At 45.7% G+C, this 27,065-nt stretch overlaps 1 protein-coding gene across 1 annotated transcript in view; it reads left to right on the plus strand.

The window, feature by feature from the left end:
• The window catches only part of MYO18B (myosin XVIIIB), a 235,905-nt gene extending 220,309 nt beyond the window's left edge, over positions 1-15,596 (plus strand). Inside the window, exon 39 of the mRNA XM_033174542.1 lies at positions 15,291-15,596. The gene's annotated coding sequence lies outside the window, so the exon portion shown is untranslated. The remainder of the gene's footprint in view (positions 1-15,290) is intronic.
• The last annotated feature ends 11,469 nt before the right edge of the window (positions 15,597-27,065 follow it).

The following is a 27,065-nucleotide window of genomic DNA, read 5'->3' on the forward strand; positions in this document are numbered from 1 at the left end:
CTTCATGCCTCCTTCTGCAGACGAGCTTTATGGGGATGCTGACTTCAATTTCCAGCAGGACTTGGCACCCGCCCACACTGCCAAAAGTACCAAAACCTGGTTCAATGCCCATGGGATTACTGTGCTTGATTGGCCAGCAAACTCGCCTAACCTGAACCCCATAGAGAATCTATGGGTTATTGCCAAGAGAAAGATGAGAGACATGAGACCGAGCAATGCAGAAGAGCTGAAGGCCGCTATTGAAGCATCCTGGTCTTCCATAACACCTCAGCAGTGCCACAGGCCGATAGCATCCATGCCACGCCACATTGAGGCAGTAATTGATGCAAAAGGGGCCCAAACCAAGTACTGCTTCTACTTTTCAGAGGTCCAATATTATTCTATTTGCAAGCCTTGTTTTGTTGATTTCATTTAATATTCTAATTTTCTGAGATTGTGAATTTTGGGTTTTCATCAGCTGTACGCCATAATCATCACAATTATAACAAATAAAAGCTTGACATATCTCGCTTTGCATTTCATGAGTCTATCTCATATATTAGTTTCATCTTTTAAGTTGAATTACTGAAAAATGAATTTTTCCACAATATTATAATTTTTTGAGTTTCACCTGTATTTGACATATGCTCTGTCTGTTGCTGCCAGAGAGGAATGAGGGTTGCATGGCTGTACTTTTGATGAGGAGACAAAAATGTGAGCTTCCCAGAGGAGAGGGAAACAAGATGAAGGGAGGCTGGCTGGCTGGCAGCCCTCCGAGGACCAGGGTACATATGCCCAAGCCTCGAGGCCCTGGACCTCAAATTTGTCTAAGTTCCCTCTCACACCCCAAGAAGCTCAAGACAGCATGCATGGCCCACCCTCCAGCACCGTGTCATCTTTGCATTAGGCCTCCCACTTTATGGACTCTTTAGTTTCCCTCATGGTCACATTCTGTGGATCTATTTCCACATTTATCTGCTGGCTGTGCTGGCTTCTGTGCATTGTTAGCCCCCACCCTGGCTGGATCACATGTTCCCTTCCCCATGCTGATGCCCTCCAAGTACCCTCTGTGATGCAACCACAGGTGGAGTATTGGGGACAGCTCTGGTCACCTTGCGGCAAAAAGGATATTGTGGAATTGGAAAAGGTTCAGAAAAGCCTGACCAAAATGATCAAAGGAATGGAGTGACTCCCCTATGAGGAAAGGCTGGAGCATTTGGGATTTTTCAGTTCAGAGCAAAGGCATGAAGAAAATGGAAAGAGAAATCTTTTTCTCCTCTCATAACACTAGAATACATGGACATCTGACTCAGGACAGAGAAAAGGAAGTCCTTCTAAAAGAAGGGCCTTCTTAATGCAGCACATAATTAAACTATGGCACTCGGTCCTGTAAGAGGCAGCGATGGCCACCAACGTGGATGGCTTGAAATGAGGACTGGCAAAATTCATAGAGGAGATTAGGCATTCAAGGGAAGGGGGCACCACAAAAATTTTCTATTGCCAGATTTTTAACGTTAATGGTCACAAATTGCTCAGCTGGGTGTTCATCTTCTCAGTTGAAGTATATTAAAGACCCCAACAGAACAAGGCATATCTCTACTAAGTATAGAAGCAGATGCATTACATAAGATTAGTTTTGAGGATCTGATCAAATTTTTGCAAGCAGCAGAAAAATTCAAATATAAATAAAGTGGAAGTATACAAAAATAAACATTGTTTTCCATTTTACTGTAGGTTTTGTTTCATTTAAAAAAATTGTTTATATTTTTAATTACATATACTGTATACAGTGGCACCAAATATTTTACGAGCTTAGGGCCTCTAAAGGTCTTGATCCATCCCTGCTCTGCCTCCACAATCGGAGGCAGTAATACAGGAGGGGAGAGGACTGCTCTTGTGCTCAGCTCCCACTTGTGGGCTTCCCACGGGCATCTGGCTAGCCACTGTGAGAACAGGATGCTGAATGACATTGACCATTGGCCTCATCCAGCAGGCCCTTCTTATGTTCTTAAGTTTTTAACCTGGTGTCCTCCAGATCTTCTTGGACTCCAACTCCCATCAGTCCCAATCAGCATGGCCAATAGTCAAGGGTGGTGGGACCTGGGCCTCCCCAAATGGACTCCAGGTGTGAGACGGCTGCCATTTAAGGGACCAGCTCGTCCTCTGGAGCCTGACCATTCTGAGTGTAGCTGAGCCAGTCCAAGTCCATTGTCTTCTCACTAGGTGACAGCATCAGGCACGCCATCCACATCCTACCAACCTGCCTTACAGGGTCGTTGTAAGGACTACTGATCCTAAGAAGCAATTTGTGCAATAAAGGAGGCCACTGTTGGGAAGTGGGTGCTGGTGAAATGAATGACTGCACTCCTGGTTATCAAGTTGTTATTTCAGTGATGTGATAGGGAGGTGCCACATAGGACCAGTGTGGTCTTCTCTGACAGGCAACAACACTTCCAGACCTCAGGTCTATAAATGTGTTCCGGATAAATTAGAGATACAGTACTGTTGGGGATTGAACCTGGGACATTCCAGATGCACAGCTGTGCTCTGACATTGAGTGCCAGCTCCTCCCTTAACTTGGTTCTATTTTCCAGCTCTCCTTAAGCAGGGCTTGTCTAAGGCAAGCATTACCATGTTGCATTACCTAAGACCTACCCATCCCTCTTGAGAACTACAGTGCTCATGACCCACCAGTGGACAATGTGAATTTACAAAGTAGATGTGCTTATTTAGGATCCAGTAAGGCTAATCCGTCTCCTTTAATGATCCTGATGGTGCACTCATGCTTAACAACTTTGTCTCCATACAAAACAAGGATTTTGCACTCTTTCCCCCCCCCCCCCAATTCCTCCCTTTTAAGTGCAAGCTAGATCTAATGGGAGATTGCAAAATCATCCTTAAGCCAAACAGATTTTTTGTAGTGAGCAATCTGCACCAAAGCAAATGACATACAACAGTAATTAACGAAGATTACACAGCAATTAGGGTGATTACGCTTATGCTAGTCGAAATAATTTATGCAATAATATCTGTACTTAAATTGAAGCACAGTGCATGTCCAGAGACAAAAGGAGAAGAGCCATGATTCTGCACGGGGTGGGGACAGGATGTAATGACAATGTGCAGAAAGAGAGGGGGGAGAGGAAGTGTCACTCAGTTGAGCAGAGAAACATTTCCCCCTTCAATATAACACAGCTTCAATGGAAAGCAAGAATTCTGAACACACTCGTCACCTTAAGCTGCCAGAGGAACTCCCCTTGCCTCTGAAGTCCCTGGCTCTGTGCCCCCCTCCTTATCTCTGCCCGTTTCCACTCTCATTTCTCCCCTTCCTTTCTTCACCTAGGCTTCCTTCATGGGGTGGATTTCTCCATTCCCCACCTCCTCCTTTCTGAGGACAAGAGCAGCGTAGCCATCAGCAACCAGAAGGATAGAGCTCCCTCCCAGAGGAATCAGGGTGGCCACCAGCTTGGATGCCTTTAAAAGAGGATTGGGCTGTTTTGTGGAGGGCCAGGCTACTGGCCATGTTGGCCAAGCTCTGCCTCCATAGTTGGAGGCAGAAATGCTTCTCAGTCCCAGTGGGTGGAAACCCCGGGAGAAGGGAGTGTGCTTGTGCTAGATTCCTGCATTTCCGTTTCCTGTGGGCATTTGGGTGGCCTCTGAGAACAGGATGCTGGACTAGATGGGCCACTGGTTTGATCCCGCAGGCTCTTAAGTGACCTTTTACATGCCTCCACCTGCCTGCCCACCCAACCTTCTATGTCACAATGGCAGTTCAGCCAGCTACCCCAGGGTCTGTGAGGCAAAAGTGGGGAACCTTTCCTGGCCAGTAGGCCAGATAGTCATCACCCCTCCCCTTGGTGGACCAAACTTGACATCAGTGTTGCCGCGGATGATACTGTGCTCCAAAGCCCTGATTGAAGGCCCTTTGGAGACAGCTTTGTGCCTTGATCAAGGAGGGGGAAGCCATTTCCATTCAGTGGAAACCATGTCTAGCCCTCTCCACATTGCTCATTAAATCTCCAATTTCAGAGGTTTAAAGGAGGAGCAGGAGGCAGCTTCAAAAGGGATTTGCAAGCACACTGACACCTCCCCCCCCCCCCGCTCCACAGGGGAGCTGCAGAAAGAATGTAGTTTGTCAGGGGAGTTTCAAAAAGGTTGAAAACCTCTGGTCTACACTGACTGGCGGGAGCTCTCCAGGGTTTCAGATGGAGCCTCTCCCACCCCTACCTGGAGATGACAAGGATTGAACCTAGGGCCATCTACATGCAAGGCAGATACTCTGCAACTAAGCTACAGTCCTTCCTTGACAGGGGTTAGGGAAGGCTGTTATAAGGGGAGAGCTTCAAACCACAGGTGATCCACAAACTAATTCACCACAAAGAGAATCTGTTTCTGCAAAGAAGAGCTGCCAAGCTCTAGTGCCCCCCCCCCTCACCAGTGCCTCCCTCCCTTCTTTTCTGCCTCCCTATCAGATGAAGCCACTAGCTGGCAGCTGCCTGGAAGCCCTCCTGTGCTACCTTGTTATGAGGGAGCTCTGCAGGGTGGAGAGAAATGCAGTGAGCTCCATTTCATTATTGCATCACAGTTTCACCCCAGCCACCCACGGATTTCAGGTGGAAGGATTGGACGGGCTCTGCAAGCATAATTCATTTCTTCTCTCCCACGGAGGCTTTTCAAAAGGGTACCCAGATACCACAGCTTCACCATTCCTGCTTCTTGGAGCAGCATGAACAAACCTATCCATCTTCTGGCAGGCCTTGTGGCTTCACCTTACCTGAGCACTGGAGGGGCCATGATCAGAGGCGGTGATGCTTCTGATTATCAGTTGCTGGAATCCACAGGAGGGGAGAGTGCTGCTCTTGTGCTTGGGTCCTGCTTGTGGGTCAGCCCCTGTGAGAGCTAGATGAGCCATTGACCTGATCCGCCAGGGTTCTTCACTTTCTAATGGTGGCTTCTGTCTGGGTTCACTACTCTCTTTGTTGGGTCCCAGAGGTGTTCAAGGGAAGCAAGCTCTTTGTCACAAGAGGTACAGATGGCTGCTGTGCTCAAGGGTGTGGGTGTGCGCATACCCCTCATAGTTTGTTTGTGTTGGTCTGAAGCAAACAGCCTGCCTTTGAGAGGTTTTTGAGATTACTTGTGAGCAGCAAAGAAGAGCATCTTTCTCTTTGCTTAGTGAAGTCTCCAGCTAGCTCTGAGAATACTATCATTGACAAGCTGAGTGTCTGGGGGTGGGGAGGAATAGACCCACTCATCCTCCTGCTCTGCCTGATAGGGCCCGAACTAGTTACTAAGGCAACAGAGGTGTAAATGAGTCTGCAGTGCATGCTTTGATGGGCAGAAGATGCACTGCACACACATGCCTTGCTCAGGCTCCAGAGTATGTGGAGAACCTCCTTGCATGGCTGAACCTCTTGTCTGCAGCAAGATGGAAGTGGCCTGGACACCTTTTGCAGAAACTCAGTGCCTATGATCACAACTGCTGGCACAGAAGGCAGGCATTTCTCATTTTAGGCTGTTGCAACGATCATGCCTGAGATGAGAGAAGTCCATAGGAGGCCTTATACCCATTTTCACACTGAGGAGACCATTTTTTTGGTGCTGGCTTTCAGCTAATCCTCTTCAATGGCTCTTTATAATAGCATCACTGACTCTGCTGAGCATTTGATGCTGGGCATGCTTTATGCATATCTTAAGATGCAGCAGAAGTCATTCTCCACCTGCACCCCATAGATGCCCAGGTTGCTCCACATATACCTTGACAAGCATGGTGGGATTTTTGAGCAAGGGGTCTCTGGAGCATGCTCCAAATGCAAAGATGACACCTGCACATCCAAGGATTGCAGCTCATCCATTTCTGCATGATAAAGATCTGCATGGCTTTTTAAGCCCACATCTGAAGAAGAAGAAGAAGAAGAAGAAGAAGAAGAAGAAGAAGGAAGTGTTCATCCACCAAGTAATTTCAGCTTAATAACTGTTTTTGCAGTAACTGCCACTGCATGACAATGGGCTTCCCTGGTTTATGTGCTGCATGTGCAAAGATGGAAATAAATCTAGGTTTTCTTGCCTCCAATCAGGGCCGTCTCAGCCATAGGGGCTTGTGGAGCGGCGCACCAGGGTGCCAGGCCTCCCAGGGGCGCCCCCGCGCGCCCTTCCAGCACTCCAGCTGGGGCTCCAGGAGGCGAGGGCGACCGGCTTGCAGCCCGCCTGCCCGCCGGTGCGCGAGCGCCAGCCCGCCCGCTCCAATGCCACGCCCCCCACCCCCCGCTCGCCCACCCCCCCTCCCGAGGGGCGGCCAGCGTGGGAGGGAGGCGGGCGGAGAGGCGGCAGGGGCGCGGGGGGGCGCCAGAGGGATCTTTGAACCAGGGCGCCGGATAGGCTTAAGACGGCCCTGCCTCCAATACATGAGCAGTGTGTGCAGATGGTCAAAGAGCTGGTGGAGCCTGGGCAGGAAGAACTAACCGTGAAGCCCCAACACAACCACAAAACCCATGGGGGGACCTTTGCCCATTTGCCCTTCCCCAGCCCAGGGATGAGACCTTTCTTCCCCCACCCACAACCGTGACCTTTAATCTGTCCCACAGATTAAAGGTCACGGTTGTGGGTTGTGCCCTGTGGATGTGGACGAGGGTAGATCTGCTTCTGGATGTGCACAGACTGGGGTGGTGGGACTTTAAGCTGAAAAGCAGCTTCCAGGGCTTTCAAGCCTCAGCATGAGATCTTGGTTTGTATGAAGCTATTGAGGTAGAGGGATTTCTACAGTGCCGTGGTCATTTTGGGGAGATCAAACCTAGCAATTTGGGGGTTTGCTTCCCAGAACTACTTGTTGTTGTTGTTGTTGTTGTTGTTTTAAAAAACATAGCATTTAAACCTTTCTGCTCAGCACTGGTCTTCATATTCCAAGGATGCTACTGCTTCTTCCTCCCACTCAAACAGTGGTTATGTAGCACTGCTTGGTAACTGACCAAATTTGGGTGTGCAGTGCCATCACTGAGGGCTAGTGAGGGCATTTTAAGCAAAGGTGGTTCATTTGACACTCCTGGTGAAAAACGAAGGCATCGTTTGGCACTTTGAGAAAAAAAGTTCATGAAAATTAGAGCATAGGTTAGGTTCAGCCATATCCACTTCTAGACAGTGAGCTCAGAACTTGCGTGCATTTAACTTGTGCATATTCAGTTTTATGCATGTGGCAAAAAAAAAAAAATTAAAAAGAAGGCAGAAAAGGAGCAGGATTCTGGGAAATATGACTTTGGCAATCCCCCCTGCCATTGAACCCAATGGGTTTTGACTATACATGATGTTGGCTTTAGTCATGATCCCTGGAAGCTGCTGGCTGTACTGTACATTTTTCCACTAGCCCAGAAAAGACTAGCCATCCACTCAGGGCTGTCTCATCCATTGGGGCTGGTGGCGCGGCGCACCAGGGCACAATGGCCTGGAGGGCGCCTCTGCCCTCCAGCCCCGCTGGCAGCGCCTGCCGGCAGCGCCCTCCGACTGCCCGGCGGAGCAAGGGAGCTGGCCGGCCACGCCACGCCCTCTGGCTGCCCGTCAGAGCACAGGAGCGCAAGCCGGCCGCCCACACCGCGCCATCAGGCTGCCCGGCAGAGCGCGAGCTGGCCAGCCGCGCCGCGCCCTCCGGCTACCCGGCAGAGTGCGGGAGCACGAGCTGGCCAGCCGCGCTGCACCCTCCGGCTGCTCACGGAGTGCGAGCTGCCCGGCTGCGCCGCGCCATCCAGCTGCCCGGCGGAGCGCGGGAGCGCGAGCCGCCCGCCCTCGCCTCCCGTCTCCAGCACCACGCCCCTCACCCCCCGCTCGCCCACCCCAAGCGCGGGAGGGAGGCGGCGGAGAGGCGGCATGGCGGGGGCACCGGAGGGATAGCCGCACCAGGGCGGCCGATCTCCTTAAGACGGCCCCGCATCCACTCAAAATGTGTACTGTGGGTTAGTTTAAAGAAAGGCAAGTTATACCTTTCCTCCCTGAAGGATGGAGAAGGTACTTAGCATAGTGTCTGAACAAACAAAGAACAGGAAAGGAACGACAGGCTGATTTCATGATATGACACACAGGACATTTCTTGAAATGGCCACGTGGGTATGTCCTGATTTGGCCCAGGCTGCTCCAGAAATGCATCTTGCACAGTCATTGGCATGGAGGTGGGGGTGTAGAGAGAGCATGCATCTCAAGAGATGGGAGTGCAGGGGATTTGTTCAGCTCATATTTTAATTAGCAATTTTTTAAAACAACACTAAAAACATAGCCCTCCCTAGAAATTTGCACTTCTTCCAGTTTGACAGTGCAGTTCTCTAACCAAAAATTGTGCAAAAATGTGTGGATTAGGGGAAAGTGTGCCTGAAAAGGCATGTATTCATGAAGGTAACCTTTTATTTTGTTTATGGGGGAATTACATGTGGAAATGTGTGTGTTCAAAGAAATGGCTTACAAAAATGTGTGTATTAGGGAAATGTGCATATTCAGCATTGGGTGGGTAGCTGTGAGGGACCCACAGCTCTGGCTTTCCCAGAAGGTGTGGAGTTGGAGCAGTTAGACCAGACAAGTTCATTCAGAGAAATTGCAGGGGGCAGGGATTAGGGTCACATTTTGGCTTATAGCCTTCCCTCCCCCTCACAACTGCTGGCTTTGGGCCCTGTCAAACTCTACATGTTTTACCCAGCCCTGGGCAAGACTGGGTTCGTTTTCATCGCTGGGTGCTTCTTGCCACTATGGTGCCCAAGAAATTCCCCATCTGTTTGCTTATTCTGCCCTTTGCTGAGCCAGATCCGTTTCCGTATGTGTGTGTGTGTGTGTGTGCACGTGTGTTGTCTCAAGAGGTTTCCACATGTAAATTTCCTTCCAGGTCAACCCTGCTGGGTCTCAATGTGCCCAGCATTGTCTGTGAGATTGCAGAGTGACACAAGGTTGCTATGGCAACTACATCTCTGTAGCTAGAAGTGTTGATAACGAATCGGATCTAAGTTAAGAGATTTTCAGAAACCCACGGTGTTTTATGAGTTAATGGGCACCCCAGTTTGAGTGGCAGGCGGGACATTCCGCTCTTTAAAAAGGAGGGAGCAGCCGTTAGAGAGGGTGGTGACTGGAAGAAGGAGGGCGTGGGGCCAGGATAGTGGTGGGTAGGTTTGGGTAGGTTAGGATAGGTTGAAGATGTGTATATGATGCTGAAAGAAAGAGTTTACACTGTTATGAAACTAAGCTTATAAACGATTGCATTACTGAAACCGTTATGTTCTGAAAGGAATAAAGACTTCTTATTGTTGAGCTAAGAAAATATCGTCGTTTATTTGGTCCAGCAAGTTATGTATGCTCATGAGGTGAACTCAGCGAAAAGACAAAACTGACCTGCAGGGTGATAGTTTGTGTCTTGGAGTTCCCTCAGGAGGGGCTAGTGGGCGGAAACCCTGGTAGGGGTTAGCAAACTGATATAGTGAGGGATCTAAGAGTTTAACCCCTGAAGCCCAGAGCAGAGGATATAACCGGCCACGGCCGAAGGACAGGAAAACTCCCGTTACCAAGAGATCCCCCAGATTATAAATAAAAGGGGATTGAAATAACAGACGGACCTCAGAGGGACAGGTGGGGTGGATTGAAATTTGACCCAGAACACCTGATTAGATTCACTTAGTAACAAGGGGAGAATGTGAAGTGGAGGTTCGTCGCAACTGTCAAGGCTAAATCTTTAACAACTGTATTTCTGGATCGAGGCTCCTCTCTAAAGCAGCAAAGCGCATGTTCTGGGGAATTGAGAGCATCTTCCATATTAAAAAGTTGACACAAAGGAGAGGATAGGCACTTTCCTGCAAACACAGAAGGCTGATTCTTTTATTGGGGGGGCAGTGTCCATGTTTTGGATTTAGCAAGAGGCAAAAGGCAGCAAAAATGTCCTTGTCAACAAAGGCCTTGGCCCAAACCTCTCACTGTGCAGAATTTGCAGGAGGAAATCCTCATCTCCTTATGCAGCTCAGCTGACCATATGAGCCAGCTCCTAGGAGCCATGGGGGCTTTGGCACCAACAATAAAATATTTGAGGAGGCTAGGTCCCCCACAAAGTTGATGGGCATTCCCATTCAAATTGTGTGTGTGCACTGTGTCATGTGGTTGATTATGCAGGGGGTGGCTTACCTCCCCCCCCAATATTTTATTCAAGTTGGCACCCCTGCAGCTGACTGAACCTTCCCAATCACCTCTGCCTTGCCTAAAGGTGTACTGTCTCCAGAAATTTTGAAGCCATGGTGTGGGGGGTGGAATATAATTTATCCTTTGTTGGGGGGGGGATGGAAATTGTCATAAACAGTGAAAAAAGTACTCCTTAGTCACATTGTTACTTGTTATCTTTTCCCTGTTTAGGGAAGCTTTTAATATTTCATGAATTAGTGTATTTTAATGTTTTGTTGGAAGCCGCCCAGAGGGGCTGGGGAAACCCAGTCAGATGGGCAGGGTATAAATAAATTTATTATTATTATTATTATTATTATTATTATTATTATTATTATTATTATTATTATTATTTTGTTCAACATTCTAAATATTTCATAATCTTTAATGTTTCATAATTCCACTCAAACAACACTTTTTCAGAGGGGAAAGCCCCCAAAACATGGGGGGAATAAAAAAGTGATTTCCGCCCCCCTGAATTTCATACCCACCCCCACATGGGCCTTGACATCTCCAGCCTGGCCTTATGTAGGAGAGAGATTCCCTGGGGGCTCCAGATTCCCTGGACCATCTTCACCATCCAGGGTCTCATGTATACGCTGTGTACACCTTTGGGCATTAAGTATCAGGAAATGCTCTCTGTAAGCCAGCACCCTAAATACCTCCAGCATGCTGAAAAGATTTCCACACACACCCAACCATACTTAGAATCATAGAATTGTAGAGTTGCAGAGACTAACCACCTGCAATGCAAGAATCCTGTCCACAGCCATGGGCATAGCCAGAATTTATTGGGGGGGGGGCAGACTTTATGTTAGCGGGTTAGAGTCATCTGCGATGCAATTGGTCAGACAGTTATTTTTATTTATTTATTTACTTGAATTGGGGGGCAGCTGCCCCCTCCCCCTGGCTACAGCTGTCCCTGAGTGGGCTCAGACCACCAACTTTCTGGTTAACAGCCAGACACACTGAAACATTGCACCACCTGAGAAGGGACAGAGAAGTCAGCTTGTTTTGGTTTCTCTCAGTTTTTCCAGTCTGAAGTTCAGTTTGACACATTTCTGGATCAGGTTAGTTTTATACACACTTCCCCTAATATACACATTTGTGTACAAATATACACATTTGTGTATATGGGGCAGGAGAATTGCATCTGAACATTCAGAAAGTTGGGAATTTTGAAGTCTAGTCATGTTTTGGTTCACATACTGCTTCAGAAAGAGCAAGTCAGCAAACCCAACCCAATATCTCCCCCATCTCTGCCCACAAATGTCTGTCATCTTCTTCCATGAGTTCTGCAGGATGCTCTTGTTTCCATTCACTTTCTGAGGCTTCTCTGAGTTGCTACAACTTGGCTGCAAACCCCTTGACAGATGGTCAGTGTTCTACTTTCTTGTTGGTTTTGTGAGGCATGGGGCCCTTCCACCTGGCCTAGGGGGGCGAGGCCCAGACTCACCAGCCCTACTGAAGAGACTCCTCATGAGGCCGGAGGACCATCGCCTGGCTATTGTTTTATTGATTTATTGACTTAATATGTTGTACACCACTTTGAGGTTTTTATTAAAAATATAAAGAGGTATAGAAATTTTAAAAAATAAATAAAATAAATACTTGCTTAGCTGGGTGTTTGTTTGTTTGTTTGTTTGTTTAGAATATAATATTCCTTGAGACTTGAAAAGGAGGCACATTTTTAATAAATAAAATGCCCACAAGGGACGGGAGGCTTTTTCTCCAACTCTAGCACTCTTTTTCATAGCTATTCTAATTGAAGATCTGAGTTCACTCATAAGGCAGAATATAAATATGTCAAATTCAGCCATTTGTGATTAGCTTAATGATGTTAGAAATTACTTTCCACCACACAAGGAACAAACTGCAGACACCGAGAGCCATTTCCAATGTAAATATTAAATTTAAATGTTAGGCTTCCTCTGAGAATTCTGTACATGCATTTGGATTAAAATAGAAAATTCTTTCCAGTAGCACCTTAGAGACCAACTGAGTTTGTTCTTGGTATGAACTTTCGTGTGCATGCACACTTCTTCAGATACACTGAAACAGAAGTCACCAGATCCTTGAATATAGTGAGGGAGTGGGGAGGGGTATTACTCAGAAGGGTGGTGGGAATGGGTGATCAGCTGATAGGTGTGGAAAACCTGTTGACGGCTCTTAACGGCTGCAATTAGTCTTGCCTGGAATGCATTGCCAAATCTTTTTTAAAAGTTTATCTCAAAGTACAATTCTATTATCTGTATATGACCAAGTGATACAAAAGGGGTAGTGTTCAGCTACCATTTTTTTCATTACTTGCAAATCTCAAGGTATTATGATGGACACCAACTTGGACAACCGTAGAATCATAGAATAACAGAACTGTAGAGTTGGAAGGGACCCCCAAGAGCCATCTAGTCCAATCCCCTGCAATGCAGGAATCATCCCTGACAGATGGCCATCCAACCTTTGCCTAGAAACCTTCGGGAAAGGAGAGAGCACCACCTTCCAAGGGAGTCTGTCAAACAATCCTTACCATCAGAAAGTTCATCCTCGTGTTTAGTCAGAATTTCCTTCCTTGTAATGTTCAGGTTGTTTATAAAGACTCTGAACAACAGGCCCAGGGCAGGACTTGCTACTTTTTTTCCAGGATGGAAAACAAGGAACTGCTACTAGTGAGTACTCTTTGGGTTCGGTCAGTCAACCAGGAACAAATCCATCTAACAGCTGCCATATCCAGCCTGCATTTTGCTAGCTTCTCCACAAGAATATAATGGGGGACTTTGTCAAAAGCCTTCCTAAAATCAAAATACAAGGTGCTGGACTAGATGAGGCGTCTTTGGCCTGATCCTGCTGCCGGGCTATTCTGATGCTCAGCAGCCACATTCAAAGTCTTACAAGAGGAACAGGTATCGATAGGCTGCTGACATCTTTCAAAAGGGTTGTCTGAAGGGGGGTGAGTATTTATGTAAAAAGTACAGAAAATATTAATAGCTACAATGAATATATGAAACAAAGCTGGGAAAGGGAAGGTATGAACAAAACGACAGAAAAAGATTGGCTTGTAATAACACACAAAACAAAATAACACACACCCGGCTGTTGTCGCCTTCAGGAATTTTTTTAAAAAAATTTGTACACGAAGTGTCCAGTTCAAAAGAGGGAGGGGAACATTTGTTGGGGGCATGCTTCAGTTATGTGTCTCCCCAAATAATGAGATATATTGGGGTGATTTGGGGTCGTCTCTCATGTACTGAGTCAGATTGCACTGCTGCTGAGTCCTGTTGAGAATGATCAGTACTTCCTGATGTCCAGCCTTCTGAGTTTCCCTTTAAAGTTATTTGTTTCCCCTTTTCTTTTTTGAGAAACCAAACCAAACTGAAAGTGAAAATGGCCAGAGCTCAAGAGGGGAAGGGGGATCTTCTGCTTTATAGAAGGGTCTGGCTTTTAATCACAGTGAATTATTTCCCAATGTGCTCCAGTCACAATGATTTGGCTTGGGGGAGGGATGTTGAAGTAGACACCGGGTGGGTGGGTGGGTGTTGTTTTCCCCTGAGGGTGCTTCCAGGAAGTGGGTGGGGGCCATAAAAAACAATGGCTGTTCGGAGGCGGGGAATAACAAAAGTAAAATAATCTAGCATAATAGATTTAGCAGGTTGATTTGCACCTCAATAAATTGTGCCAGAATGACACAGGGGGGAACCAAAATAGATTGACCTGCTTCCAAATGCTACAGACACAAGGTGAATATTGTGGTTACTGCACCCCTGAGATTTGCCCAGATTTTGTGATGATGCACAGAAGCAAAAAATAAATAAATCTGGTCAGATGTGGTAAAATGTGTCTGAGACATAGCCGAGTATGAGATCCAGTTAAACAATGTTACGAGCAATAGAAGGGGGGCATAGTTGGGGGGAAACATAGCGCATTACTGGTGTGCATGATACCTCTGCCATGTCTGATGTTGACTAAAGCATGGAAGACTACTCTTGGTCAATGGAGAAGGAAGATGTTTAACTCAATATTAAGGAACAACGCAGTAGCCTCTACACTTTTCTGGGAAGGTAGGGATAATTCTGCAGAAATCTTTCAGGAAAAACTGGAGTTTGTACAATTCTGAAACAATTCAGGTGGTGGAAGACTCTTCCCAGCCCAAACTCTTTTCTGTGCTCCTTGAGCAGTTTTTGTCTGCCTTGAATGTGTTTGATTGTTTATAAAAGCATTTTTAAACCACCAACTTGTTTGGGGAAAAAATACGGGGGTGTGCAGTGTGTTTTTCTGGGATTGCTCAAGGGCACGTAGTACCAGGACCTCTCCCGCCCCCAAATGTTAAAAGTGTGGCACTTACGGTAACAACTTAATGGTGAGTACCAGCACCTTTTTTCCTAAAAGAACAAAAGCACTGAGTAAAATCATTTACATATCATAGAATCAAAAAACACAGAACACTTAATCAAATTAATTCTCTAAAAAACACTTGGCAAAACAGAAATCTTTTCAGCGGGCAACAAAATACCAGGATTTTGTGCCCACTTTCCATAGGAACATTGTTCCAAATGGCTAGCACTGCTATACTAAAGCCTTGCTTCATGTAGAAACTAAATTTGTATGTCTCTTGGATGAAGGTGCAGGGAATGTGCATAAAAACCTCTGGTTTATGCATGCCTCCAATATCACCTATTGCATGAGATACATCTGCTGCTCCGCCCACTGCTTGCCATTGGCCCCACCCACTTTTGCCCTCCTGCCCTGCACATCACCAACATGTAGCTCCTGGGAGGAGCTAAAACCCTTGGGCTGACAAGGGCTCCACTCCACCCCTGGCCTATGGACCTTTTGAAAATCTAATATGAAAAGTTAAACTGGGACACTATCCATAGGAATCAATTACTGTGTTTGCATTCCTGTTTGGTTTTCTTGAAATCATAGGGTTGGATTCAGACTTACATAACTCAGAGTAGACCCACTGAAATCAGTAGGCCTTAAGTTACCAGACTAAGTCTGGATCACTCCATAGTGAATTTGTAAATGTGATATGAAGCCATTCAATAAAAACCTCTTTTCTTTTCTAGTTTTAAAAATAAATTATGGATGTTGAAGTCTGTTGTCCCATGTAATGCTTTGCTCAGTGGCTGTTGTTTCCCCTTTTGTCCCAGGATAAACAACGATCAAGAAACAAGGCACCCGCTGTCCCCCTTAGGTGCAAAAAGAAGTGGAAGGAGTGCGGGGGGTGCTGATTTCGGCAAAGCTGATCAAAGCCCTTCCTTCGGTACCCAAAGACAAGAATATGGGAAACCCATTTCAAATGAGGAGCTTTTCACTCTCCAAAAGTTAGGAGCTGTGTCTCCATCCATTATGAGAAGGGTGTCCTCTCCAGCAATGGCAGAAGAGATGTTATCAAGTCCTTTGTCCCCTTCTGTGCTCAAAAGGGTGTCCCCTTCAGCAGAAGACAAGTTGTCACGCTCCTCTTCTGCACTTTCTGAATATGTTGAAGAACTGCGAAGAAAAAGACTGAAGGACAAAGAGCCAGGGAACTTAGTGTTAGATGATGCCTCCTCTTTGCCTATTTACCAAACAACGGGAGCCTCATCCCTTAGAAGATGCAAGACTTTGAAGGATGATGAAGATCTCCCAGTAACTCTGGAGGGAATTGGTGAAAGTTCTCGAGCTGGTCTGGTCCGCTCCTCTAGTTTGAGGAGCATATCATCTGAGAGCATGGCACAGCCAACCCTCTCCCCAGCTCTGAAAATGGTCTCCAAGTTTGGGTCCTATGATTCTCTCATTCAGAACATAGATAACACCTACTCAAAGCTCAGCTCCCCAGCCCTGGGTGGAGAAACGTTCAGCACTTTGCGACTTAAGCCATGGAAAAGTTGCCTGGAGGCATCCCTGGAAGAAACAACAGACACAGATCTAGGGAAAGAACCTCTGGTCTTTCAGAACAGAAGATTTGGTGATGTTCTGAGTGAGGGAAAGGAAACTGATTCACTCTCTTGGAAAATACCAACTCTAAGTTATGAGAGGAAAACGAATGATGACTCGGATGACTTCCTTCCAGCCATCCGGAAAGCCCAGTCAACCAGCAGCCTGGCCAGAGGTCCCAAAGAAAGGAGAGAGGGCCAGAGGCCCATGAGTGTCCGTTTTGAAGACCAAGTCTCCCCCAACCACACTTTCCTCTCTGAGATAAAGGCCACTTTATCACCAAGTCCAAAACCCAAGGAGGACCCTGCAAACCTCTCTGACTCGTCTTCGTCTTCTGGCTCAGTTGTGTCTTTCAAAAGTGCTGACAGCATCAAGAGTCGGCCAAGGATCCAGAGGCTGGAAGGGGAAGGATGTGTTGGGAAAAGAAGCCCTGAGGGTGCGAAAGATGACCGGCGGTCTGAAGCCGAAGGGAAGGAAGATGATGTAAACAGTATCATGATGAAATACCTAGGAAAAGACTAAGGTAAAGTGCTGGCATCTTTCATTTCATTTTTTTTCATTTCACTTTTAATTTTACTTAATTTTCATTTCACTTTTTAATATTACTATACACAAGGCAGTTTAGAGCAATATATATTATAAGGAACACACCTTATAATAATCTGATCCAATACAAAAAGTCACAATAAAATATAACTTTAAAATAGAACGACTTACTGTATATCAAATAAAGTAATATTCAACAATCTCTTAGAATATAGTAGTACACAATAAAATTAACTCTCAAAACACCAGCAAATAATAATTAAACCAGATATTCACTCTTAACCATTACAATAAATGATTACTAAACTATGATAAATAAAATGACTGCAAGTCACAATGCATAAAATACCACAATACATACAAAACCATGTAAAAGGATCAGATTGAGCAACAAAGACCCACAAAACTATTTCCCCCTCTCTGAACTCCTCTTTCCCCTTCTCAGTTGCTTCTGCTGTTCTTACAGTCCTGCCCTAGGAGAGGCTACTTGCTCAGCTGGGCTTGGTTGAGTTTGGGGAGGCGAGGCTTTTTCTCCCTTCTTTGCACTTCTACTGAACTACTTTAGAGTCTTTCTATAGGTTTTCTTTTTGTAGACTTTTGCAAACAACTTCCAGCCAGGAGCCCTCTGGACAGCAGGTTTGCATTCCTCTGTCCTTTTAGTAAAGGAGTTATGAGTGGATTCTGGAGACCAGTTTTCCTTCTAATAAGTGTTGACTTGTGCCAATGCCAAGTGATCGGATTGGTGCAACTATTGATTAATATGACACTCCAAATATCTCCAGGTCCTTCATACTTAGCAGGGGTTCATGTGCCCAATTGCATTCTTTACAGAGTGATTTTCTTGGCCTGCACCATCTGTGCACCAAGAGGACAATGGCTGCATCGACACAATGCCATTACAGTGGTACCTCGGGTTAAGAATTTAATTCGTTCTGGAGGTCCGTTCTTAACCTTAAACTTCTTAACTTGAGGTACCACTTTAGCTAATGGGGCCTCCCACTGCCGCTATGCCATTGTCATGCAATTTCTGTTCTCATCCTGAAACAAAGTTCTTAACCCGAGGTACTATTTCTGGGTTAGTGAAGTCTGTAACCTGAAGCGTCTGTAACCCAAGGTACCACTGTATTCAAAGCACCTTCTTCCTTTCAAAGAATTATGGGCACTGTAGTTTACCCTGACAAAGGTCCGTATAGTTAAAGCTATGGTTTTCCCAGTAGTAATGTATGGAAGTGAGAGCTGGACCATAAGAATTGATGCTTTTGAACTATGGTGCTGGAGAGTCTTGAGAGTCCCATGGACTGCAAAAAGATCAAACTTATCCACCCTTAAAGAAATCAGCCCTGAGTGCTCACTGGAAGGACAGATCCTGAAGTTGAGGCTCCAGTACTTTGGCCACCTCATGAGAAGAGAAGACTCCCTAGAAAAGACCCTGATGTTGGGAAAGATGGAGAGCACAAGGAGATGGGGACGACAGAGGATGAGATGGTTGGACAGTGTTCTGGAAGCGACTAGCCTGAGTATGGCCAAACTGTGGGAGGCAGTGAAAGATAGGCATGCCTGGCGTGCTCTGGTCCATGGGGTCACGAAGAGTCGGACACGACTGAACAACACAGTTTACCCCTCACATAGCTGCAATTCCAACAACCATGCCCAGGATTCATTGATAGAAATAATGTGCTTTGAATGAGTGTGTACCCAGCCATAGTCTCAGTAGTTTCTCCACAGCTCCAGAGCCAGAACATTTTCTAATAAGTGTTTCAAGATCTTCTGGTTTGGACTGAATTTTTTTAATGTTAATGAAGCTGAAGATTAAGACAGAGAAAATAAAGTACTTATTCATGCAGCATATAGTTAAACTAGGAAACACAGGAGGCTGTGATGGCCCCCAACCTAGAAGGCTTTAAAAGAGGATTATGTAGACAAATTGATGGAGGAGGAGAGGACTATCGAAGGTCACAAAGGAGTCTATGCTCTTCCTCCACAGTTGGAGGCAGCGATGTTTCTGACTGCCGGTTGCTGGGGCCCACATGGTGGGGAAGAGCTTTTTTGCCTGGCTCTACAGGCATCTAGTTGGCCCTGTGAGAAGAGGATGTTGGGCCAGATGGGCCCCCATTGGCCTGATCCAGCAGGCTCTGCTTGTGTTCTTATACTTTTATACTTTTTGTGTGGATGCAGTTCCATGGGAATTTGTGACTTAATTTCAAAATTTACATTTTTATAGCTCTTCCCTACAGGCCCAAAGACTGGCCATATAAGTCAATGTGCACATAAATTGATGTACAGTATTCTTCTGTACACAAAAAGCTTTATATGGGAAAGCAAGTTCTAGAGCAGCTCCCTGCTCCAAAGGAAGCCTTGGCATCTGTCACATCACACACATTGGAATTGGTTTGGTGTTTTTGTTTGTTTGTTTGTTTATTGCTCAAAGCGTCCACCAGCTCCAAATGTTTCCATTTTTGGGCCATGTCTGCCATGAGGATTTATTTCTCCAACTTGGGTTGGAGCTCCAACTCCCAGACAGACACCCCACTGCTGCAGTTACAGTAAGTGCTTAAAACAGATTAGAAAGCATTTTGCGAGGAGGCTGCCTTTGGAGGACATTTTCACAGGTCCTGCTGTGATCAAAACTGCTGAAGCAACACCAGGCAGCCTGGATGTGTTAATAAAACATTTCTTTATAGGAAACACCACCTACATAACTGAGGGAGCTGTGTTTGTTTGTTTGTTTGTTTGTGTGTGTGTGTGTGTGTGTGTGTGTGTGACTTTTGTTTGAAGTCAGTTGCAGGGAACTGGGGTTTTAGTGGTGAGGAGATGGAAACATTGGACTTACTCTCAGCCCTGGAATCTGTTGCCCCAAAGGTGTAAAGATGGAAAGGGCAGTCCAAAGCAGGTTTGGGGGGATTTTTCTTTTCTTTTTTAATGCAAAAACAAAATATACAGGTGAAGTTGGTATGTACATTTTCCAATGTCTCCTGCCCCCTAACTACGGTGCTTCTGATCCTTGTTACATAAGCTTTGAATAATCTACAAGGGGGGGGGCAGAACAAGGGGGGGCAGTCTTATGGGTGAGATAACACAATACAGCACACAAAGCTGGCTTTAGGCACTCATTCAAACCTCCCAGCTGCTGTAAGCTCCCTCCATTCAAATCTGGACGATGCAGCCCCTGTGTCCTTGGCATTTCACCCCGGGTCAAAAGTGAAAAGCAAGGCAACTGGAGTGGGTATCTTTAAAATATTTTCAGCCACCCGCCTCCTAATCCATGGCATTTTGGAACTGGGTGGGACCTTGGGAGGTCATCCAGCTCAACCCGCTTGACAGATGGCTGCCCAGCCTCTGCTTAAATGCCTGTGAAAGTTCTTACTCTGCCAAGAAACTCCTCCTGTTAGTAAGTTTTCCTCATACCTAGAAGAAATTGCTTCCTTGCTGTAATTTCCACTCAGAACAAGCCTGCTCCCTCCTTCTTGTGACAGCCCTTCAGATATTTAAGGCCATCTGCCATTGGCTCACACACTCCAGCTGCTCATACTCTTAAGCAACCTGCACAGCTCTTTCATGGGACTTGGTTTCCAGACTCTCCAGCTTCCTGGCATCCCGCCTCTTGATACATCTGGGTTCTTCTTGAAATGTGATGCCCAAAACTTGACTTCTAGTGATCTGGCCACTATATCAAAATCATTGCTGGTTGGGGCTGATGTCAAAAACATCTGGAGGGCACCTGGTTAGTGAAGCTTTGATGAGATGAGATGATTTGACTCTACTCTGTTCCATCTGCCATGTTTTAATATTCCTAATATCAATTGTAGTTTCCTCTCCTTAGCTTGCTGGCAGATGAGCTCATTAAGAACCAGTTAAGAAATTTAATCTGAGCAGCTCAGATTTTCACAAAGGTTTTCATTTAAATGCAAGTTTTGTGATGTTTACAGGGGACCTGAGATGGCTTTGAACATTTGGCTTTTCTTGTGGTAGATGATGATTGCAACATTAGGGCAGAATTCCAATGAAGGTTTCCAAAATGAGATGGACAGAAACAGGGAGGAAACCGAGTCTTTAAATTGGAAAGAGGTGCTGGCAAATGTGAATAAATTTCAATTCAGTATTTCTGGGATCTACATCCCCCCCTCCCTTCCCATCTCCTTCCCCTCTCCAGGAGCCAAGGTTTTGTCTGAATCATCATCATCCAAAGTGGATCTGTAAGCATCCTTGTCAGTTCCAGGCTCTGGCTTCCCCACCTGCTTTGGAGGCACCTGAGTTTCCTAACCCAACAAGGCACAACAACACTTGTGTGTATGGAAGAGAAGCGGGCTGCAGCAAGACACTATCCTCTGGCGCTCTCTCTTTGATTTATACAAAATAAAACATTTTGCTTCTTGCATCTGAGTTTTTTCTCCTCCCTCTTTCCTGTCTGTGCTCAAGATGGCTTCAGGGAACCCTTCATGCTCTGGAAAATCCTATTGGGATTAGGAAGAGCCAACCATGGACATGACATAATAGAAACATAGGCATTATACTGAGTCAGGCCACTGATCCATCTAGCTCAGTATTGCCCACACTGACTGTCAGCAGGCAGGGTTCTTGCCCAGCTCTTCCTGGAAATGCTGGAGATTGAACTTGGGACCTTCTGCAGATAAAGCAGATGTTCTGCCAGTGAGCGACGGACCTGCATCACCAGTCAGTGCCCACTACTGGAGTGGGTGGCACTCTGGTCTAAACCACTGAGCTTCTTGGGCTCAGTGGTTTAGACCAGAAGGTCAGCAGTTCAAGTCCGCACAACGGGGTGAGCTCCCGTTGCTCTGTCCCAGCTCCTGCCAACCTAGCAGTTCAAAAACATGCCAGTACAAGTAGATAAATAGGTTTCCATGCTCTCTGACACTTGTCACGGTGTCTTGTTGTACCAGAAGCACTTTAGTCATGCTGGCCACATGACCCAGAAAGCTGTTTGTGGACAAACGCCGGCTCCCTCAGGCTGAAGCGAGATGAGTTTGACTGGACCTAACCATCCAGAGATCCTTTACCTTTACCTTTAGTGACTGACTGGGGACCCAGATAAATGCCCTTCCTACCCAGCGGGGCTTAGAACCACCTTACAGAGGAATCTTTCTGGTGGGAGGGGGGCAGGTCAGGATGGGGGTTGGGAGCCAGTTGGTTTCTCATAACAGAATGAAGAATGCCTGTGCCTTTGCCCCATATTTCAGGTCTTGCAACTGCTAGAAACCTACTTTGTTTTTTAAAATGAAAGCTCATAATTGGAGGGTTATGGTTCATGGATGCTCATGATAGAGATATGGCAGTTAAGGGTAGGAGGGATGAAGTTGGTGGTGGCAGGGGTGGGGTGGGGTGGGGTGGGGTGGCAAGTGGCAAGAGAATGAAGGACTGGAGGAGTTCAAATACAGGGAGAAGATGGCAGAAGGGCTGCAGCTCACCTGCTTTAAGTGCAGATGGTCACAGGTGAGATCCTTGGACTGTCATCTTCAGGCATGGCTGGGAGAAGCCCCCTGCCTGAAACTTTTGGAGAGCTGATGCCAGTCAGTGTTGACAGTACTGAGTTAGATGGTTTTATTCAGTATAATGCTGCTTCCTCATTGGACCATCCTGATTTGCAGTCCTGCTGAAATGTTGCAACCTCTGTGTGTGTTTCATTGCTTACTGTGGCATTATCACACACACACACACACACACACACACACACGTTTGTCAATAGATCAATCCATCACCCTGACTCGCTGGAGAATCCTGCTTCCCTTTCTTTTACTTTTTCTCTCCGCAGAAGAACAACTGCCTTCCTGATCAGGCCAGAATATTGCTCCAGTCAGATTGAATAAGAAAATACATTGCAGCAGGGAGGGGCTTCCACAAGCTCAGCTTGGCAGAACTGGCGGGGGTGGGGTAGGGGTGGGACGGACAGACAGATCCATTTTGCAGGGGAGCGTGAAGGGTTGCTGAAGGCAGGGCTGCAGCAATTCTGCTGGCATGCCTGGGATTTCTCAAGAAGCTCACTAAAGCCAGAGCACTTAGAAAAGCAGGGCATCTGTTCAGGCCCACCTTTGCTGCTGTTCTGATTCCAGGGACCAGTGGAGAGGCATCTTTAGTTGAGCTTATGGGGCTGTTTTCAGAACTGAGGCAAAATCCATCCTTCCCTAAAGCATTTCCCCCGGAAGCAAGACGCCAGCAGCTGGATCAAAAGCAAGAATCAGGCCAGGCCACAAACAGTGACAGCAGCAGTCCCTGTGACACTTGTTTTCAAAAGGACATATGGGCATTATGGAGATTGGGACTTTGCTGTACATCACTTGAGCAATTGGCTGAATAGTCTATTCACAAGGACACAGATAATATGATGATGGTATTCTTAAACCTACAGCCTGAAACATATTTTTTGAATAAGCAGGAGATACTATTATTCTTATTATTTACATAGACAGTGTATACAGGCCTACTCACAAGAAACTTACAGAATTAACCCTTCCGTTACAAACGGAATGATCCCTGCTTTTGCACTTCTAAAACAATCATATAGGTCAAGAAGGTCTCTGTGTTCAGTGGGTTCTGCTGCCAGGAAAATTGATATAGGATTGCAGCCTAAGAGGATGTGCCAAGAGCTATGTGGAAAATGTGCCGCAGGGAGGAAGCAGGGGCCATGATGCCATCTCCTGAGGCAACTCTTTTCTTCACCTATTGAAACCCTTGAGGAGGAAAGATGCACAAACAACATTTTTGAAAAAAATAATAATATGCAGTCTGTGTCTCAAATCTATGGATTGTGAATTGCCCATGTTCTCTAAAAAGAAATGTCCTTGATGCCTTGAGCGCTTCCTTGATGCCAACTTGTGTGTTCTTCCCTGGCTTAGCTCCTAAGCAGAGGACAAGGCATCCGTTGTAGGATTTCATGTCTGTGGGCAGGTGCCTTGCTGCACCTCTAACACCCTCAGGCCAATGACGTTGACATGGTTAATATGCCTGTGAGCCAAACAAACTTCCTTTCCCTTGGCATTTGCTGTCTAGTAACCTCAAATGCTTTCACATCCATCTTTGCCAAATCAGTTGTCATTTGGGAGCAACATGTTGGTTCCTGGTGTGCTGTGTGCTGTGCAAAGTTCTCTCAAAATATGAGCTGGTACCAATGGCCAGGAATTTTAATTTTTTTGCATGAGCACCCATCGCGAGAGCCCCTAGTGGTAGACCTTGTTAAATTGATTGATCCATGGCCCTGAGCTGGGAAAGCCAATATAATCTGATTAAACTTTAAATAGTCTCTGCTCATTTCTCTGGCAATGCAGAGGATGTTACATAAAACATCAAAGAACCTGATCAAAGCTCTGGGTGAGAGGGATAAATCAAGGCTGAGAGGGATGGCAATTGCCTGATGGGTAAACAGAGGCCAAGATATAAAAACAAAATAGGGTGAGGATGTTTAGTCAATGACAATTGGTGAGAAGAACCAATGGCATTTTTTAATTGATTATAAAACGCTCCAGATTTATTGGGCAGCACTTTTTTTTTTTAAAGCAACCAATTGCCATTGTAAGTACTTCAAATAAATGAGGGCAGTCAGCAGCTCAGAAGAGGCATCTCACCTTCCCTGTCACATCGATGGAACAGTCTCTTGTACGATAACAGTCTCAAGGGATGCAGAAGCACCATTTCTTTAAAACTTCTGCATATTTAAGGATGTGTGTTTTGACAACAAAATCGGATGTCATTCCTGATTTTATATTATGTTCATTTACATACATCATTACCACTAACAGTGTAGTTAAGTTTAAAAACAAAATACCCCCAAAATAAGAGCATTGTATTTACCATTCAGGGGGCTCCACAGGCTTGCAGAAATAAATAAGAAGAAAACATATTTTCTAAAAGTTTCTGAAAACAGCCCAGAAAATATCTGCAAGCTGTCAGGAATTACAGAATATTTGTGGCAGCTGGTGACTGTTCTGGCTGGCACTGAAAAGTACTTGAGTCCAAAAAGTATGTTGGGCACCCAGTTGGCAAAGGCTGGGCTAAAGGAACTGCATTTTGTGTGGACCACGTGGCTTTGTCCACACTGGGGATTAATGTGCCTCAGTTTCCCCCTCCTGACCTTCCATTCTGCTTCCATCAGTCCAAACGAAAGTATGCCAGCTGCCTTTTTAGATTGGTTTTTGCAAGAAGTGACATTTGGCGTTTTTTATTTTTAATGCAGCTCTTTTGCCCAGTCTTGGACACTGAGGATGTCACTCAAACTCAACCAATTAGGGTTAGGGCTTAGGGATTTGACAGGAGCTGGCATTCTTACATTTCTCCCCTTGTAGAAGCTGGGAACCGAGAAGGGCAGGGAAGAGGGATATGGCCTCTCATGTTTGCTTGTTTAAAAAATTGTCTGGAGAGACACTGCTAGTCACTGTTGACAGTAGGGAGTTAGTTGGACCAATGGACTGACTTGGCATCAGCGAGCATCCTGTGTTGTCAATGGACCAAACATGAAAGCCTGGAGGAGGCTAATGGGGAGCATCTGGGAAGGTTGGGGGGTTATGACTGAGGAGGATCCACGAAGTAAAGTTAAATAGATGGGTAGCAGTAGCCTAGAACTTCATCTGTCTTCCATTTCTGGCTCAGACACCCTGTAAAAGTGAGTTCATGCATTTGCCCTAACATCATCTGCTTGTGAAGAGCAAAACAAATAATTTATTCTGCTCCTCTGTAATCTCCTTTTCTTCCTTTAGCACATCTCTGACTCCCCTCCATCCAAAGGTCTCCCCAGCTGGTTTCCTGCTTCTATTTTCTTAACTGTTGGTCTTAAAGTTTTTAGCAATGTGCTCCTCAGTTTTGTGATTCTGTGTCCCTTCTTCTTTATCTGCTTTTCTTTCCCCAAAGTGTGCATGTATTTCTGTTTGCATTTTGGCAAGACTTCCATTTTGCCTCCAGTCACTTCCTTGCCTCTGCCCATTAACCACACCTCTTGGCCCTGGGCTTCCTTCCCAAATCTGCAGCATGCATTCTAGCTGACCTCCTATGATTGTGGTTTAGAATAACTTCGAAGCCTTTTGGAGAGGTTGGACCCTCTTGACTTTCGGCTTCCCTTTTATTATTCCCCTCATTTTCTTTTTAAAAGTCTCTTCTTTTGACATCAAATGTGACTGTGCTGGAACTTTCTTAGCAATTGTCCAGGGTCAACAGTGCATTGCATATGGGGATTTGAATCCACCTCTTCTGTAGTGTAAATCCAGCATTCTTATCAATCAATCAATTTATTTATTGCATTAGCCATATGGCCGTAGCACGTAGTAAAAGACCAGGCAGTGGCCTGGCACGATTATACAAAGAATACAACAGATACAGAAGAAGAAGAAGAGTTTGGATTTGATATCCCACTTTTCACTGCCCGAAGGAGTCTCAAAGCGGCTAACATTCTCCTTTCCCTTCCTCCCCCACAACAAACACCCTGTGAGTTGAGTGGGGCTGAGAGACTTCAGAGAAGTGTGACTAGCCCAAGGTCACCCAGCAGCTGCATGTGGAGACGCGAACCCCAGATAACGAGTCTACCACTCTTAACCACTACACCACACTGGTTGGACAGTGTTCTTGAAGCTACTAACATGAGTCTGACCAAACTGCGGGAAGCAGTGGAAGACAGGAGTGCCTGGTGTGCTCTGGTCCAAGAGTCGGACACGACTAAACAACAAAACAACTCAAGACAACCCCCCATACATCACAGAAGAGGCGGTCTACAGCAGAAATACATCACAGGAGGTGGTCTACAGTAGAAAACCTGTCTGTCAGGGTACCTGATAATGGTCACTGATTGCATTACTTGGGCAGTCTGGCCATTCTTTGTGATGTCTGGCCATTCTTTGTGACAATGGGGAGGTTTTCCCATTTCCTTTGTCCTTGCAGAGAAACATTTGAGGTCAATTTGAGAGAGTCAAAATGATTTCAGGACCTTTTTCCTGTACTGTTTCAGACATGTGGTTTATATATTTATGTATGTGTTTACCTGGTACATTTATGAACATTTATTTTATATCCTAGACCTTATAATTTTCATAACAATGGAAGAACAGGGAATTTGTTATTCTCTGTTTCTTTTAGGACCTTCATCTGTCTCCTTCATTAGGTGTATTCTTTTAAATTTCCTACCCCTACCTTTATGGATGCTAATGTGTAGTATCTTTATGGATGCTAATGTGTAGTATTTATGGATGCCAGTGTAGTATCTGGACCCAGTCAGAAAGAAGAAGAATGGGAAATGTTTATTATGTATGTACAAAATCATTGTAAACCGGTCAAAGCATTAGCAGGATTCTAAATACACTTGTAATGTAACAGAAAGTATAGATAATTTAGGAATATGAAGAATTGGAGAAGTATTGACATGCAGTTGAAAATAGAATCAATAGGACCCATGGATGGGATGGGGGAAGTCAGGAGATTCAGAGTAATCTTGACATGTGGAATTTTTATATTTTGCTGTAACTTTATTTCTT

The sequence above is a fragment of the Lacerta agilis genome, chromosome 17 (assembly GCF_009819535.1).
Source record: "Lacerta agilis isolate rLacAgi1 chromosome 17, rLacAgi1.pri, whole genome shotgun sequence".
Classification (NCBI taxonomy): domain Eukaryota; kingdom Metazoa; phylum Chordata; class Lepidosauria; order Squamata; family Lacertidae; genus Lacerta; species Lacerta agilis.